Source organism: Condylostylus longicornis, unplaced genomic scaffold, assembly GCF_029603195.1.
Source record: "Condylostylus longicornis isolate FDR11 unplaced genomic scaffold, ASM2960319v2 ptg000013l, whole genome shotgun sequence".
Lineage (NCBI taxonomy): Eukaryota > Metazoa > Arthropoda > Insecta > Diptera > Dolichopodidae > Condylostylus > Condylostylus longicornis.
This window is the reverse complement of record NW_026577982.1, coordinates 5,437,749-5,458,582: the sequence shown is the minus strand read 5'-3', so window position 1 is coordinate 5,458,582 and position 20,834 is coordinate 5,437,749. Positions and strand designations below refer to the sequence as shown.

Below are 20,834 nucleotides of genomic sequence, written 5' to 3'. Positions count from 1 at the left end.
AAAAGGGTATTTTTTTGGCGCTGTCTTAATTAATCTGAAATAAAAATGCTATAAAAATATACATAATGGTAACACTTTTTTGCCTAAGAACTTTTGTCAACTGTCATAAATTTCAATTTTTAGTGGAAACATTGGAAAATAATGAAGCGTCTTGTCTTTAGTTTTTAAAAAGCGCGATAATTCAGTTCTTCATAAATTTGGAATGAAAAAGAAGTGTAAGAAGTAGTCTTGATTTGAAGTGCTAGATTTAAGTGGTAGTTTCGCAGGTTCGAAAACGGATGTAGTGAGTGAATGTTAAATAACTTTATTTTAATTTAAATTGCTAAAATTGCATTTCTAAAGAACAAATAGTTCCTAACTTACCTAAGATAGAAACTTTACAAAACATAACTGTACATACACAAGAACGTATGTACCATGTACATTGCAATTTTCTATAAAAATCAGCCTTAGTGTTTATTAATAATTAACTTAATAATTAAGCGAATTATGTACCTAAGAATTTAAATCAATAGTTATAAAAAAATTAAAACAAGGATCTATGAATGCTTGTATGTATTTTTCCCGAATCCAGAACGTAATGTAAGTACATACATACAAACATGATTAATATTACGCTGTGTTACCGTTTTATATAGTTCGTAACCTGTAAAAAAACCTGCTTCGTTTTGTTATGAATGAATATAATGAAATGGCAATTAAAATAACAATTCTTATGTCAATTTATAACCAGATCAGGGTCCCTGTCATATAAATTATTTTTAACCTTAAAAAGGAAACTATTGTTTAAAATATATAAACAAATTATTGCATCAGAAAAAAAATTATTTTCTGTGCTGTGTACCTTAACGGAAAGAAAAATACTGTATTGTATTCGAATGCATTAATATTTTATACCACCATCACGTGACAAGTTTTTATTCTTAAAATCACCCTAAAAATAAAATACAATTTCCTTTATTACTTAAACAAAAAAAAAAAAAAATAACAAAAAGGAAAAGACCCCACATTAAAATTATTATAATGTAATATCCACTATTATGACGATGGTTAAAATTGTAATTTTAATTTAATATTTTTCTCTACAGGTATACTGTAACTATGACTCATACCTACATATTGGTTTAATTATAAAATTAAGTTAAAAGCATTTGGGGCTCATTATGTCGATACCAGCCTTCCAAGTGTTATACAAGTTCTGACTCAAATTTTGGAACAAATTATTAACAAACACAGCTTATGGTTAAATCTTATTAATTAAAAGAAATATTAAGCAAACACAAATTTACATACATATGTACATGAAAATGTACTTTTCAATAACAATAATATTCTTTAAATTCTAAATCATTGCAAAAAAATGCTTTATTTTTTACCCATATCCAAACTTATTCTATAGAACTTTATCAATAATTGATTATTAATTATTAATAATCAGATCTCAAATAAAAATTTTATTAATTTTATAATATAACAGTTATTTGTTTGTTATGTCCATTCGAATTTCATACTCTCAAAATTATATTTTAATAAAAGAAATATAAAAACTTTTAATTCAATTGAATTAATATTTAAATTTCGAGTTTCCACCACATTCAATTTGTTTTAAACAATTTATTGCAATAATTAATAATATATTTTTAAAATTTATATTATTGAACACTGTTGAAATTCAATTTCAATCGAATTGAAAAGCTAAATACACACAAGTATACTCTCTATATAGACATAGATATGAATGACTTTGTACTAGCAAAATTTATGTAAACAAAAACAAAAGAAAAATAACCGGTCTCATAATGGTTTTACACCATAAAAATAATTTAACGGTAGAAGGAAAATTGAGAGAATTTTAAATTTGAATTCAAGAAATAAAAGTAAACTATTTAAAATAAGAGAATAACATAAAGAGAAGAATATTTTTGTTTTAACAGATTTTAAATTTATGATCTTTATCTGTAGTCTGTACGATTTTTATATAAACTGTAAATTATAATTTTTTTTAAATGTGATTAAGAATTGTGATTAAAACACCTGTTCTTACTTAAACTAAATAGAGAATGAAAGGAATTAAAGTAAATCAAGCAGCGAATTGTATTGTGTTTATTATTACGGTTTTATTAAATAGAATAGAGTGAAAAAGAGTTTTTGGGTGTAAGATAGAAATTTTTTAAGTTCTTTAGTTTTCCATTTATAATACATAAAACCACATTTTCTATTTATAATACTTAATTATGTATTTAAAGAGTATTATTGTTAAATATCTAAAATTTTAGTCGGCAACTCTCTTTCTAATTTAAAATATCTAGAATTTAAATAACTCTTGAACTAATTAATAATCATATGACATGAAATTCGAAAATCACAATTTCATATCACTTTTATTGTCTAATTACTCTCATTAAATTTTAAAAATCATATATTTTTTCATTTTGTTTTTTGTTTTAAATATCTGATTTAAATGGATGTTATGTTATAATTTAACATAAAAAAAAATAACTTTGAAAGGATAGCATTTTTAAAATAATTTTCTGTTAAACCTTTTCTTATTAACATACTTCTGTTAAATTTTGTTAAATATCAACAGTTGGATGTTATTGCTATTTCAGTTAAATTGAGAGTTTTATAAATTATTCGTTAGTGAGATTGGAAGTTTTTTTTTAGTTAATTTTTGGCATCGAAGTTGTTAAGACATTAATAGTGATATAACGGGGAAAAAAGTAAAATTTTATTTTTATTATTTGTTTTTTTTTTTTTTTTTATTATTAAAAACCGCGCGCGGTATCAAATTTCAATTGAATTGTAATTTTGAAAGTGTATTGAAATTTTTTATATTATTGTGTTTTTTTTTAAATACAAATTTTGTGAATTTTATTTATTAATATTAATTATTAAATTCATATAAATAATCTTAACAAATTTTTTTTTTAATTATAGGTTCATTTTTTATTTTAAATGTTTTGTAAATTATCACGAAAATAATTGCATAGTTTTATAATTTTAAATTTGAAGTAAATATATTAAAATTTATATTTGATTGGAAATATGTGTGTATGTATATATACACTTTACACATATTGTTATGGTGTACTTTTATAATGTGAAAATAATGATAATTAAATTTGAATTAATAATAAAAGTGTTACCGTTCATTTATAAATGAAATTTTTCATGACGAAAAGAAAAATAATTGTTTACAAAAATTAAATATACTCGTATATTAAATTATTAATGTACAGTGTATATAAATAAATATATTAATCATTTATTTGATGATATGATTTACTATTATTGAATCGAGTATTAAATCGATTAATTTGATTTTTAAAATAATATCATGTTATTTCTTAAAACAATATATTGTAATATAAATAATTTTTTTAAATTGAATTAAATTAACAATTCACATTCATGTACGTGATTAATTTATTAATAGATCAAAAGTAAATAAAAATAAATCAATTTTAAATTAATAAATATAATACGAATATGTAATATCTATTACTTATATTTAATTGAATTGAAAAAGAAAATTATGTATTTTAAATTATTATGGATTAAATAATTATTAAGTACTTATAATTATTTTTGATTTAATAAATGAATTACTTTTACATTAATTTTAATATAATCAAAACAAAACATAATAATATTACCTTCAATTTTTACAATAAATGAGGAAATCAATTAAGTAATATTTAATTTTATTGAATAAAATCGGATATTTATTAAAATAAATTACACAGTTTAATGTTATCAATATCAATAGTGTAATTACTTACGGAATTAATTACTTACAAATAGCTATATATTTCTTATGTTTCAATTTATTGGAAATATCTCGTTACATTATTTACACCAAGTTTCAAATATTAATTTGAAAAATATTGAAATAATGCAATGTAAGTGTTATATACAAAATTTTAAATAAATTCAAATAAAATGAAATTATCATTGATTGTGTAGTGATTTTTGATTATTCAAAATAGTTACATATTTATTAAAATATATTTTTTATATATAAATAATAAAAAAATACGTAAAATATATACATAATATTTGTACCTAGTGAAGTGTTATAATTTATTTTATTATTTTCATAATTATTGTGTTCTATAATATTTTTACAAATTTACAAATTTATTGTGAGAAAAATTACTTACTTATATTATTATTACTTAATTATTAAATTTTTTTAATTTTATAATGTAATTTGATATTAAGGATTTTGGATATATTACAAATATTACATATTTTACAAAGGTAAGATAATATTTTTTAATATTTACATTTAGTTTTCGAAAATTTTGTCAATTTTTGCAGATAAATTGTTTTAATTTAAAAAATAATATAAAAAAAATTAAGCTGTTTTATACATACGGCAGGTTAGTCATCTACCTAGTTAACCTACTGACTACCGAAACTCAAATATGACTCTATTATAACGCATTCATTCAACCCTATATCCTTCCTAAGGGTGAACGAAAGAGAAAAAAAAACGCTGTTCATTTATAATGCTGTTTTAATTAAAGACAGAATATTTTTAGTTAAGTACATACATTTTTTGTTTTCGTACTCAACGTAAATGAAAGGGAAGCAAAGATTTTCAGTTTACAGTTAATATACTTGCATTTCAAAAATTTCAATTGTTTTCATATTTCCTATTTTTGATAAGAGCATTTGATTAAAATTGCCATATACGATTAGGGCCTTGCAATTGAATAATAAATTTAAAAAATTGAATTACGAATTGATAATTTGTTAAAAAAATATTTATGATGTATGCTTAGTGAGTGTAAGCATTATATTTTATTATTTTATACATTATCGATTTATTCTCTGTTTCTGCACTAATATAAAACTGCTGTTAATCATACTAATACTAGTAAATGTATAAAATATACTAGTTCTGTAATAATTACAACATATTTCATTAATATTTATAGAAAAGCAATTTATGTAAAAAAAAAATTTCAATATTGGTCTTAAATTTGTCATTGAACTAATTCTGTGGTAGAGTATATAGAGTAAATGGTTAACTTAAAACAGATATTTTGTAATTAATACTCAAAAATTTTTGTTATACATAACTTAATTTAATTAATTAAATTAGTTCACATATATTTATACATAAATATTAAAAAAAAAAAACAAAAAAAAAATCCATTAAAAATTTTAATTTTAATTGAATTTAATTTTTTAATCTATTTTCGAAAATCTTTTTGTATTCACTTGATTTAAAATTTCATTATATTTTTTTTTAATAATTTTAATTACTATTATTATTACTTTGTCTTTTATTATAGTTCATTGAATTGCAGTTAAAAATGAAAAGATTAATATTTTTTTATTATAATTATTAAAATGAAACAAAAAAAACAAGGTATAACAAACATGTAGGTTAAATTATTTTAGGTTGAATAAGTTTTGAAAATTATTATAAAAATTAACTTACAAAAATGTAGAAAGAATATTGTTTTTGTTTATTGCTATACGCTTAAGTAATACAGGGCAGTCTCAGGGGTACAAATAACATGCAAATTAGCAAATCTAAAAATAGAAAATAAATAAAAATTTATTTATTTATACGAGTATTCCATTATTTAAAATGGAAGCAGAACAAATTATATTGAAAAATTTTTAAATCAAACTATCAAATCAAGTACACATAACCCATATTAAATACAAAAACCTTATTTTAATTGAAATTCTTATTACCTGAATATCTTTAAATACCTGTGTAATAAGTAGCCATGACAAAACCGACATTCTTTTAAATTTGAATTTTTTTTTTTACAGCCACTTAAAATACGCGCCCAAATTAAAATTTGTTCAAAAGGAAAAAAAAAAAGGTTTAAAAAGTAAAACAACCTATGAGTAATTTTAATGATCTTATTCTTTTCTAATTTTATTAACATTTCATTTGTATACTTTAAAAAAGACAATGAACCTAATTTAATTTAATTCGAGTGATTTTTAAACATTAATATTCTTAAAATGTATATGTATGTATATATATGTGTACAGAAATAAGAAAACATTTCAATTCAAAATGAATATGGTTAGATAAAAATAATAAATTTTAGTTAAAAATTTGACCTTGAAATGTCATCGCACTATGTAGTGCAATATTGTGTTATACATAACGGAAAAATTAATTTAAACCGAAATAGTTAGATGTAGGATATATTATATGATTAGGATATATTATATGAAAGTATGTACATACATACATACATAGACAGAATTTTGGAAATATTAAAAAATTGAATTATATTTTGTATTATGACAATGTACATGTGCGCGCACAATAATGTTTATGTAATTTAGAAATATGTTGGTTAACAAGTATGTATAATTAAATTAGGTTGAAATAATAATGGTAAATTTGAAAATTATTTTTGTTTGTATTTAAGAAATTCTTTTGATTTCAACCTAACAAATGCTCTATATTTCAAAAATTATTTAATTTTTGTATACAAGTAAATACTTAATGTGTTCTGTGTGGATATAAGTAGGTATTAGTAGGTATAAAATAAGTGTTTATGATGGTTTGGACGGATTGGAGTAATATGAGTTCAGTACGATGTTGTATGTATTCGCAGATGAGCTTTAAGGGTTTGTATATTAAAAATTTAGTGAGTTGTACTTATTACATAAATTTAAAGTGTTATTCAAAATTTTTGGGCATCAATTTTGTAACAATTTAATATTATTCCATATCATCGAAGACCAATTTGACTACATGTGTATTTATCATATCGATGTTATATTAATATATACACACATATCTATTTAGTGTAAAATATTTAATATAACATATTTAGATTTGTACATATATAAAAAATAATGCAAAAGTGTAACTGCATATTTTTTTTTCCATAGAAAGTATAACTTTTCTGAAATAACTTTTTATTTTAAAATTGTGTCACCTATTTAATGTTAATATGACGTTATTCATACATTTATTAAATATTTAAGTATATTTCTATTTATGTATGCGAGTTTTTTTTATTGTTCTTATTAAAAAACTTACTTACAATATATAGACACTGTACAGTTTACATATTTTTTTTTTTAAATATGCTTTTCATAACCTAACTTAACATTTATTTTTTCAAAAATTCACTTCACTAAATTCTATTGTCATATGGAAAAAATATTATGTTTCAGAAAATCCATGTTGTAAATGAATACAGCAAAATTTTTATACCTTAGCAGAGAATTAATTGCTCTCAGAGAAATTTCAGTTTAGTTCATTTTCAAGTAATTAAATTTACGTTTCGAACTTGTTATTTGACTGTCGTGATCATATCGTTTGACGCCTGTACAATATTTTCTTTGGTCGTATTTGGGTTGAATTTCTTTTTGCGGGACGACACTAAATTTGTTATTGGAAATATTTTTTGCAAAATGAGCAAACATGTGTTAAATTACCATAACTGTCCACAAGCGAGATCTGTTCTATAAGTTATCCAGAGTGAAAGTAAGAATTTATAATACCCTTAGCTTTGTTATATTAGAACAACTTATATGTAAGTACAAATATTATAATGAAGTTTGTTTGAGCTATGAATTGAAATTTCGATTTTGTTGCTTAGTTGCAATTCATATAGTTTCTATTAAAAAAAAAAAACATAATCCCCTTTTATTTTTTACATATTTTTTCATCGAAATAACAAAGCAACAAGAAAATGAATGCAAAAAAAAAATTATTATTATGGTGGATTTTTTGCCTGCTATTTTTTCTTCGTTTCTTATAAAAGAACCCATAAAATTCGTCTTTTTTGAATGGTTTCCCCATATCTTTAAAAAAAGCAGGAAGCGTAACGGTAAGCATAAAAGTGCTTATAATGAAAACTTTAAAAGAAAGACACGAAAGAATAAAAACAAGCAAAAGGAAACAAAAATATCATAGAGTTGTGTGTTTTAACTATTGTGAAAAGTACAATATGGTCTTTTCAGCTATTTTACTGGCAATACCTTAAGAATTAAGAGTTTAAATAAAAATAAAATTTTTATAATAAAAATGTGACTATATGGTATGAATAAAATGAAGAATTTTAATCGAGTAGTATAGACAGATATTTAAATTATATTGAAATAATGTTGAAAAAGACGCCTCACAATCTCATATTTATACAATCTATTTAAATATATTTTAGACCTGTTAATGTAATATTTAATACTAACTGAAGTTAATGTGCCTATTGTTATGTTGAACCTGTATGAATTAAATTAGCAACGTGTATGTATTTTAAAATTAGAGTATATGTGAACGTTTAAATTTTTAACTGGTACATAGTAAGAATTATAATCGATTTTATTCGAATATTCTATATAAATTTGAGTATATTACTATTTGTACATTATATTTGATTTAGATTTTGACTTTTGAATCCGAGTTGTCGTGTAGAAAAAATATTAGTTAGAAAAGCCATACATACGTAGTTAGCGTAAGTATGGTAAAGTTTTGTTGTATCTTGAATTGCGTAGTAGTTTTGTTTATAAACTGATTAATCTTAGTTTTTAGGTGATCTACATATATATACTCCAAAAATTTATGAGATATCAACGGATGCCACAATGGATCAAATCTTAATTTAATCTAATTTTACGAGAAATCTATAAAATTAATTAAAAAGTTAAACTATTAAAAGTCAGAAACTATTTCAAATATATTTCTGAATTTGATATATGCTTTCCGTAAATGAAATTTCCCAATCTGAATTTGCTTTTGTTATTAAAATTGAACACAACACTTGAAATAACACATTATTTTCTACAATTTTATATAAAATAAATGGATGCTTATTCAACTGTATTTTTATACGGTTAATAGAAGAATGCATGAATACCTACATATACTTGCAAAAGTACATACTATATAATATAATTTTTTGAATATTTAACTACATGTTTATGCCATTTGAATTAATTTGCTATAGAAATTAAAATTATTATGTAAATTATATGTTGCAGAAAAATGAATCTTTACTATATAGACATTATGTAGTCGAAATAGAGTATACATAGTAAAATTATATAGTATTTCTAAGTATATAAGTATGCATTAAATGCTTATATGTTACAATGTAAATGAAATCGCCAAAAGAATTTTCATATTAGATTGTAGTTTCAAATTTATTCTCGTATATATAACAAAAATATTCAAATATAACACATGCAGAATGGCATGTTATACATGTAATATAATTGTTACGATTCAATTGTTAAGTACGTTTTAAATTTCAGGTACAGTTTACTAAAATTTCATGTAGAATTTTATTCTAGATTGAGTATAGTATATCGACAGAGTTAACTATAGTTTATTACTACTTGTTGTTCCGAGGAATAATTGCATAAGCTGAGTTTCTAATTTTATTTAAAATTCAAAATCTCTATATTAAGTAGTTCAATTTACTTAAAATCTTTCAAAATTTTTCTAACTCACCTCACTATAAATCTTACGATTTTTTAAAATTTTTGTTAAACTTGAGTTTTTTTTTTTATAATAATACCCACATTTTGGTGAAATTTATTGTTTATCACTTAGTGAAACTCACTTATTTCCAAATTTTATGAATGAAAATATAAAGGTCATAATATTTTTGTAAAAATTCAACTTTCAAATTAGGTAGTTTTTGCCTAATACCACAAAAATGTGAGAGAATATAATTGTTTTTTAGTGAATATTATAGAATATAACAAAATAATTTGAACAAAAATGAGTGAAATATGATTTTTTAAGGAAGATTTAATAAAACTAATAATTATTTCTGAATATTTTACAAAATAGAAGAACTTAAGTGAGAAACTTGAAAATTGAGAACACTTATTAGAAATATACACTCAGTATTAAATTCGAATTTTAAGGTACTTAATTTAAAAAAATGGAAATGTGCTCATGTGTTGCCCTAATTACAACCTTTAAATTTTCCTTTTGAATTTTAAAAATTTTAAATATATTGTGTTTTCAAAAGGCTATTTTACTAAAATTCTTAATTTATCTTTAAGTATTTCATACAAATTGCATACGGTTATAGATCTAACAAATTGATGCATTAAGGAAGAAATTTTCTATACTTAACATGTTTTGACAAATTTAATTTTTATCTTCATATTAATCTTATAAACTTACAGCCTGTTTTCCATTCTAATAAAGCCCTTGTTAAATTAAAATAAAGAGAAATTATATAGAAGATTTTAAATTTTGATAAAAAATTTATTACTTAAAAATTTTTTATTGAGCTCAAATTTCACGTTTTAGATCAATTAAAATTTGAAATTTTTTACCTATATTTTGCGGTTATTAACTAATCATATTCATAATTTTCTTCTGTTAAAACTATTAACACTCATTAGGAGGTATTTTTAACCTTTAATTTCTTTTAAATTTTCTTGTATATACATATACATACTGCATATACCTACATACGTGTATACATATATTGTGATCTCGCTTTAAAAATTATTAAAGAATTTAAGAAAGTGTTATAGCTTGTTTTCTTGATGTTAATATTTTCAGTTAACCATATTTTTTTAACATTAATTTAATATACATATATACATATATATTATGTGGTTATCCGTTATACTAATAGCGTTAAAATAGAAAAGCTGAATTTTTATAAATGGTTATCGTTTTTAAGAATTAAATGTTAATATGTATGTAGAATATGGCTCTAAAAACATATTATTTTGAGGCTGGAGTGAGAAAGTATAATTGGAATTTTAAATTTTTTTTTTTTGTAAAATCTTTAAATATAAATTTTGAAAATCTTAATAATTAAAAAAAAGATAAAACAAGAATTAGAAATTTTTATTTCTTAAAATATGTGTACATAAAACGTATGTAAGTATGTATATTAAAATACGTTTATACACACCGTAATGTAGACTTGTAAAATACTTATGTGTATACCATTATAATAGAATACCGTTGCATACTATTTAAGTATTAAATTTTACATTTTTTAAGTAATTAAAAATTTCATAATGCATTCATAATTAAAAAGAATTTTAACAGTTGATAGTTATCTGTTCTACAAATACAGATTTTACATAAAATATTGTATATACCAATTAAGTGATTTGAGTAAGTTTTGGAATTCAGTATAATGTGAAATAACTGTAAAATTAAATTTTATTATTAATTATTCTACCATTTAAAATTAAAATTGTTTTCTCTATAGTAATTTTCATTATAAAAAAATCGTAGTTATCCAGACAATCTACTTATCGATACTGATAAGTAGACTTGAATTTTTAATTTAAAGTCATTTAACAATATTCCGTGTAGTTGAAATTTCTTCCGTTAATTATAATTAAAATTAAACTTAAAAGTTATTTAAAATACTATTTTCATTTTTTAAAATTTCTCATAAATTGTAATTTATTGTAATATTTAATTATTTAATATAACAATTTACTGTATATATAAATTAATTATTAAGTTGTATAAAACAATTGCTTATAAACTTAACTCAAATCAATTCATTACTTGACAATTATTCCAATTTGTTAATTCAAAGAAATGTATTGTTATTAATTAAATATGTACGAGTATTACAATTAATAATTCTTATATAGTAGCTATTCCATAATTAAATATTAACAACTTTTACAAGAAAAGCAATTTTATACTTTATAAAAAATAAATTTATAAAAACCAAAATAATTTTCATTTATAAAAAAATGTTTTCCTTTTTGTCATAATAAATATTCAATTACTTGTTATTGTTTTTATATTAACGGTATTCATGTTATATAATATGAATTGTATATATATATAATATAAAAATTACTTAATTAAAATTTTGAGTTCATAACTTTTATAAAATTATTTGTATATGAATTATTTATATATATGTATAACATTTTATATGATATGTTATTATTTATGGAATATTACACTTTTAATAAACTTGAAATTTTTCTATTATTACATGTATAATAGGTATGCGTAGACGGATGTCAATTTCCTGGAAAGCATAATACATATACAATGAATGACATAATGAATATTGTGTAGGTATTATGCGTATACCTATTATTTATTATGTTATACATTTTATTAAAATTTACATAATATTGAGTATGCATTTATTTATGATAATTTCAAATATTATTAATTAAAAATTAAATAATACGTGTGCAGAAGTGTATGTAAAATTACATTGTCGATATGCTTTTAAATTACATATAGCTTAAAGCTAAAAAACTTGTAAAAAGAAAATTAAAAAGAAATTTTCGGTTTGTTAATGGCATGTGCTTTCTTTATATGAAAAATTTTCAAATTAAAATTAAACGTCTTATCATACTACGCTAAATTTTTTGACGTTTACGATCAAGCATAAAGTAAACGGGTATATTTCTGAGCAACACTATCAAAATTTTCCAAATTTACTTTGTAAATTAATTATTAGAGGCGCATTCATAAAAACCTATTTTAATAGGGGCGCTATTTTAAACCATTGTTATATCACAAAATTAAGTTAAGCGATGAAGCTGATTATTTACGTAACGGGTTTGTTGATAAGCAAAAATTTCCTGCATACTTATAGAGTGAGATTATATAGAATTATTTATGAAATCTGTTTTACATACATATATACAATATTACTACACACTGTATTGTATATAGAAAAATTTATTATTCATGGCGAATGGCATGCTAATAATATCATTAGACCTTATTTCCTAAAATTTGAATTATATTAACGTTATGGTCAATGAAAATCGCTATCATGTCACATGATCAACAATTTTTTTTATTATGAGAGATGTGAATAGACCAGAATGGTTGTTCTTACTTAACTGATTTATTGAAATAAAATTACGTTTTTAAATTTTATTATTATTTTACTTAAGTCTAGTTTTGTCATATTTTTATTAGCGCATTACAATTTATCCATTTCGAATGCATTTAATAAAATGATATGTACGGGCATTTGATATATTGCAGTGAAATTTTATTAAGAAAAATTTTATTCCATACCATCAATGAAATTTATATTTAGGATATAAGTATACGGTAAAATCTTTTAATGAAAATTGTAATTAAAATTTAATTCCGTTCATTGTTAATTGTAATACAGTAAGAATGAACAGTATAAGTAATATTTAGCTGGAAATAGTATTATATGATAATTATCTTGTATCGTAGCCTATACTTACAAGAATATTTCTTTATAATAAGTATTTATTACTAAGTTTTGGATTTCAACATTTCTGCACAAGTCATATTTTTATTGTTATACACTTTGAGATTATATCGGTTGTAGAAGCTAAAAACTTCAATAATGCTACCAATATTTAATTTCGAAAGGTGAATAAATATTATGCATTTTCATAAATAAGGAATGATTTTAAGATTATTATTATGAATTTTGAAATTAAGAAAAAATACTTAATATAAATGTTCAATTTGTAATTATAAAAATGATTAATTTACTTTATTGATACGGAAGACTTCTATAATATATTTATAGTAAATAAATAGCATTTTAACAAAATGGCATTTTATAAAAAAAAAAATGTTACGAAGGTTATTTATAAAATCATAAATCATATTTTCCATTTTTTAAATATACAAAAAAAAAAAAAAATAAATTAAATATAAGAGTAAATACTAAGAAAAATTAGAATTGAATTAAAAAACTTTTTTATAATTATTATTATATAGAGTATAACAAATAAATCTGTTAAACGCATTTTTGAACAATAAATACTTAAAAAATATTAAAATCTAAAAAAAAAAAACAGAACGTGATCTATATTTATTACATTTTTCTTATTATATTTTAAATCACGATTTAAGTATTTCTTTATTTACTAACTACTAATAAACTAGTAAATAATAGAAAATAAAACGACTTATTTATACAAAAATCGTTTAAGAACAGGTTAAGAAGTGATTGAGAAATAATTGTTCACATTTAAAATATAAAAAGAAAACAATAAAATACCAAATAAGGTAATTAAAATTAAAAAACAAAAAAATATAAACAATAGTTAAAATTTTAGCTGTTATACTAATTATTATTAACTGTTCTTTTTCCTCTATTGTTATTTTATATATAAAAATAATTAATGCTACTATTTTAAATTTTATTTTATTTAAAATTATATTGATTGAATCGAATGTTACCTTAAATAAAGAATTTAATGAGAAATTAAAAAAAAAATAAAAATATTTTGAAGGGCGCCATCTTTTGGTACACACAAATACAAATTACAAAGAACAAGTAGAACGAGAGAAAATAAACAAACAATTTTTGTTAAAGAAGTTTTTATTTACAAACAGGAGCTCCTAAACACACAGTGTGTACAATGTAATGATTATTTTGATTGAAATTTGACATTTTTGAAAAGGTTATGTACATATACACACATAATTTAAAAATGGTATAGAGAATAAAATTGTCATATGACCTTTTATTGTTTATTTTATTTTTTTCTGAAATGCTTCTGTTTTTAATTTTTTTTTTTTAGCAATTAAAATTGAAGTTTTTATTTCTTTATTTTTGGCATTTAATTCGTGTATATACATATGTATGTAGTTGTTATTATTTTGGAAACTTTATATTTTGTTTTTAAATAATTCAAGAATTTTAATTTATTTGTTTTCCTTTTTTTTTAATTATTCAATCGACAGAATTGACGTTTGATAGGTCATTGTTATATTTTTTTTAATTATTTTTGTGGTCATTTTATATTTTTTAAATAATTTTTTTTCGATTATAATGTATTAAGTGCCGAATTGCATAGTTTCTAAAGAGTTTATATAATTAGTTTCAAAAAATCGCATAAGAAGGCTTTTAAAACGATATACCTGGTAGTTGAATTTATGTTATGAAATTATCTATATATATATATATATGTATGGATGAATTTTAGCATAATTTCTTTGAAAAACAACTGGAACACATTCCATCTACATCTGTTATTCAGAATATTAATGAAGAAGTTTTCATTTTTTTATCGGATTATAAAAAATTGATGCGGTGAACCAAAATGAACGCGTCAGAAGAGTAGATGAGATCGTTTTGAATTGTCATTTTATATGAAGAGTCAAGAAGACACGTCAATACAATTTCAGTAAGTATTTGGAAATATACATATGTTACCTCACAGTTCAATTTCAAACTATAGCCAATTTTGTACGGTATGCCAAGATTACATACAACATGTCAAAAATTTGCGTCTTCAATGATTTTGGACGTGTTTTTAACATATTACTTTTAGTTAGCACTTAATTCCTGAATTTTGTAATTTTTTTTATACAAATTGTTAGTTATTCTACCACTTTTTTAAAATATTTTTTCTCTAGTTCAAATGTTTTCAAAATAAAAAATTTATTAAACGCCATTTAAAAAAAAATTTCAACTTTTAATTAGCAATTCTGTCAATCTGTTATTATCAATATTTTTGACAATTAATTTTTAATTTTTAATTTTTCAAGGTTTGAAACAACGCTATAAAAATGTCACTTTTAATTTATGAAACAAATTTTTGTTTTCAATTTGTTTCTGGTTTTTTGGTTATTGTTTTTTTTAATTATGAAAAATATTTTTACAAATTTTTATTTAATATTCTTAATTTATTCATAAATAATATTATAAATGTAAATTTACTCATAAATGCTTACATACATTTTTTATAACATTACAGTATTTTTAAATAATATTTAAAATTAACAGTTATAACGAAAATGACAATTTTATGAAGATTAAGACACCAAAAAATTAATTTATTAATTTTGTGTTTTTTTTTTTTTTGGTTTTATTATAAAAATATTGCAGCTATAAAATTTTTTAAATGTTGTTTATTAATTAACTATGTATAAAACATGTACAAGTAAGATGGTAAAGAAGCGTATGTATTTGAAAATGTTAACACTTTGTAAAGAATTTAGGCTAAATGTAAATTAGACATGTTGTGTCAATTTAGTAAAATTATGTTAAGTATGCGTTTTTATTAAAAATAAATAAAATATTTACTATGTATGTAAATGTTAAAATTTAATGACTTTTTTTTTAATAATATATAAAACTAAATATAAAATCATTTATCTGTTGTTTACATTTCTTTTGAAAAATGAATTAAATTGAATATAAAATGTCATAATTCTTGATATCTTTATAGTGTTTATACACTCATAGATGTTAAACATTTCAAAATATGTAAATTTAGAGGTAAAATCCAGTGATCTTATCTTTAAATATCTTATGAATCTGTATAAAATCGAAATTTATTATGCTTATTTTATATTGTAAATTTTGTTATATAAAATCTGAGCAAATGTTAATTATACAATTCCGTATAACAAGTGTGTATTTTAAATTTCATAAAATATCATATGCAATTCAGTCAAATCAATTCGATTCAATTTGATTAAATACAATAAAAATGTTGTTTTTATGGTTTTGATATTGAATTGATTTTGGATTTTAAATATTAAAATCTTTCTTGATGCAAGTATGTAACTATTTAGAACTAATTATTTATAGAAAATGCAATCATTTTTCAAATTTTGAATCATGATATCTCATTAATCACAAATTTCACTTTTAAAAGGTTATGAATATTTTATACTACTTAGTTTTAAATTGCTTGTGCAGTTATATTAACAATAATATTTTTGATATGTTTTTTGAAATGAAAGTAACACGTAGAGAAATAACTCATATGTTTAATTTTAATTAATTTATATAGTTACGAGTTACAACTACAATGTGTAAGTGATTAATGACTGTATTAATCAAAACTAATAGACGTAATATAATTAAATTGTACTATGAAATTTTTTGGAAAAATATTATTTTAAAAATTAGCAATTTATCTCTTCTTTTATTACAAATATAACAACATTATCATATTAATTTTTGATGTTTATAAATTATAAATTTTAATATTATTTAATAAAATTTATGATTTTCAATTTATATGACCTTATACTTGCTTATTATATTTATTCGTTTAAAAAAATCAAATTATTAATGCTATAAATTAGCACCATGCCATTGCATTTAAAATCGCTTATAAAAAGTATAAAATATTTTATTTATTAAAAACATACTTAAAACTGAATAAATTTAACATTTTTCTTTTAAAGCTACATTTTAAAATTTGCATTTTTTTAAAATATTAAGTAATATTAAAATTTATTCATAAAAAACTAGTATACTTATTTATTTTTTGAATTTTAATATTAAAGAATTACTCTATTTACATTTAATTATAAAATTGCCAACTTTAAAATTGATATTTAACGCTAGTGTTGCCATGTTTTAGGTTTTTTTTTAATTCTAATACAAAATTAATAACAGAATTTATTTGATAGCACCAGAGAAGTAGTTAATGGTTTATAGGAAAAATTCTCGTGTTGAAAAATCTAGCATTAAAAATTATAAATTTGCCTATAATATTATTATGCTACTGTTATACACTCATGCTATTGTTATACACCTATAAGAAACATTTTTAATAATATTAATGTGTATTAAGAACTTACTTTAGGTAATAATTTTAAAAATTCAAAAAATTTTAATGCTTAAGTAACGAGTAAAAATTATAGGGTATTAACAAGTTTTTGTATAACTTGCGAATACTCCATACATACCCTATTTTATAAGAATTCTTATTAGTTATAAGTATCGTCCAATATGTTCAATAAATTAATTTGTAGTAATATAGAAAATATATATATACATATATATACAGTTAATATATAACAGAAAATATGTACATATATATATAACAAAAAATGATACGTTTGTTACTGCTTGCATACGTTTATTACAATTTTAATTTATGCAAACACTCTTATCATTTACTTTTCGCTAAAGAAATACTTATATACTTAAACTAATATACTTATACTTTATATTTACATAAAACCTATGCATATATTATATATACAATTAATGAACAAATTATGAATATTAAAAAAAAAATTGACACGACAGGGATTCATAGATAGGATAAAACGCAAAGCAAAAGTCATGTTTCAATCATGTGCACAAGTTCATATAAAATTATTTCTGGCGGCTATGTTTTTCCCAATCGAAAACAACTTTTTAATTGAATTCATGAAGTGCAACAAACAACTGGAACTGCTTTTATTTTTTTTCCATTAAGATTATTTAAGTTTCCATCCTCTCTACACTTAATGGAAAATTGATCTAAAATTAAAAAAAAAAATTTATTTTAATTTATTGCCATTATTATGTAAAAACTTACTTGCTTTAAAGTGTTAAAATTTTATTGACTTTAGAGTGGTTGTTAGTTCAAAAGAGAGAAGTTACATATCGTTTTAATTAAAAAATTTAATATTGTTTTCTTGTTTGTTTTTTGCATGAAATACAAGTTTAATAGTGACCAAAATTGAATTTTTGATTCGAACTTTTGAATAGAGCGAAAATATTTGATCTTCCCATTATAGTTGGTTATTTTGAACTTCGAAGAAATTGGGATTTAGGTTTTTTTTTTTGAATTAAGTTGAATTTTACAGCTGTTTGAAAAAAAAAATGATGGAAATTGCACTTAAAATTGAGTAAACGAATAATTTTTCTCTTAGTCTTCATGTCAGTCTAATAACAATTAAACCAATGACAGAAATAAATTGACAATATTGAAATGATGACCTTTACATCATTTTACTTCTGTAAATTTTGTTATAATTTTTTATGATTCTGTACAGGCCTTGAATTGATGATCTTATCTAAAATACAACAATAAAAAAATTATCAGATATAAAATGGAAAATATTAAAATAATTAATTAAATATTTAAAAATTTTGTGTACAAATTTAATGTCAAGTATTTACAAGTAAAAATATTTGTTGTCAAAATCGTAAATGTCTATTGTAAATATTCCGGGCAATGCAATATTGCAATATTTTTAAACTTTTTATATTATATTATGAAATTTATGAGCTTCTTTTTAGACTTTACAATTTTATTTACATTAAATTTTAATAGTTCTTGTTACTGCAATAGGCCTCACAGTAGTAAAGCGTATATATGCAGCATAAACCGTTAATATATTGTATATGATATCTTATATTGAAATATTGATAAGCATCTTTAGTTTATGTTACATATGTATAGACATTTTATGTAAATATATTTACAGTGAAACAAATAACTTGAAATCACGTAAAATTTCCTAAAAAAATTCATGTTGCATTTACAAATAAAGGTCGTCAGAAATCAACAGTTATAGAATTATGAAAGATGGCCTATGATGCAATAAATTTTTTTTAAACATAAAAATAAACAGTTATCAATAAAAATTTATTTATTTTTTTAAAAAAAAATTTCCGGAATTAAGAACATTTCATGTTTAAAACATTAAAAATATTTGTTGTTTTTTTTTCTGGTATTGCGTCTCGTATTTACTTTTAAGATTTTCTGATGTTTGAGCTTCCTTCTCATTGACTAATTAAAAATCACGAATATTTTATTTATGATGAAACTTCAGTAAGAGTATATGTAAGTTTTCATCATAAAAAAATTAAAAATTCTGCAATAAGCGCATTCTTTTTTCGTTTTGTAATAAAAAATTTAATTTTCCACACGCAATATTCTTAAATTTATAAATTTTTGTTTTTGTGAACGTGCAACATCATATCGTTTCAATTATTGTATTCAATCTATATATGTATATTTGTTTATGTATATAGATGCAAGTTGCTTATGTTTGAATGCTGTTGTTTTTTAGGTCGTTCATAAAATTGAAGATAAATCGCTTAAATTCAATTGCACAAAATATAAAAACAAATAAATATAAGACATAGGGTGGAAGAGAGATGACAATATTGGAATAGTAAAGGTGAGGAAGATAGAAATAAAATGGTAATTTTGCGTTAAATTATTGAATGACCTTTTTTACGATTATGTTTTTGATTTTTTTTTTTATTTTGCTCTTTTTTACTATTTTTTATTTGATGAGTTCCTGAACATTAAAATAAATGCTATACATAATATTATAGTAATAATAGTTATAGGAGTTGCCATATAATGGAAATTATTTAAAGGTCAAAAAGATTTAAGATAAGTAGTATGATAGTGACAAAACAGGAAGAATTATAATATTGACGACTGTTGGGGATTTTTCTCTCGATTTTGCGATTTCAAGAAAAAACTTGATAAATAAAAAGAAAAAACCTTTATTTAAGGGTTACTAATGCAATTTTGAAATAAACTGCAAGTTCGTTTGCAATGCAGTAGAATAATATCCTCTTGTACAATGAAATAAATTTTTTTGTTCCCGGTTCCATTTATTTTGATTCACTGTTGCGTTAAAATTGAATTTTATTTAATTTAATTCTCGTTTATTTTTATTCTATTTTGAACTTGTTAATACCCATGGGAACTCAATTGCCTCGATAAATATTTCGTATCCACAGGCCGTTTAAGTCACGAGAATCTCCAGTATTCCAATATTCATTTCAATTCTCGTGCTCAATATATTCTAATTTTGTATGTAAAAAGTTACTTTATTTAAAAAAAAGATTTATTTAATTATATGGCAATAATCTATACTTATATAAAAATTTTGCAAAAAAATAATTTTTTTGCAAGAATATTTTAGAAAAAATCTGAAAACTTCTTATTGTGTAGTAAGGAAAAAAAGAATTAAAACAAGTTTTCCTTATAAACCAAAATCAGAAAAATAAAATAAAATTTTTCCATAAAAAGAATTTTTTCAAGTTTTTCCACGTTTTTGTAATTTTTCTTTTTGCTGTTCTCTATATATAGCTACAATAAGTTATTCTTCTTTGGGAAAAAAGATGGTAATCTGAAGGAAAAAAAATCTAGAATAA

The 20,834-nt window shown here is 21.2% G+C and overlaps 1 long non-coding RNA gene across 1 annotated transcript in view; it reads left to right on the top strand.

Moving 5' to 3' along the window:
* The first annotated feature begins 4,131 nt into the window (after positions 1-4,131).
* The window catches only part of LOC129605611 (uncharacterized), an 87,887-nt gene continuing 71,184 nt past the window's right edge, over positions 4,132-20,834 (top strand). Inside the window, exon 1 of the long non-coding RNA XR_008696729.1 lies at positions 4,132-4,263. This is a non-coding gene — a long non-coding RNA (uncharacterized LOC129605611). The remainder of the gene's footprint in view (positions 4,264-20,834) is intronic.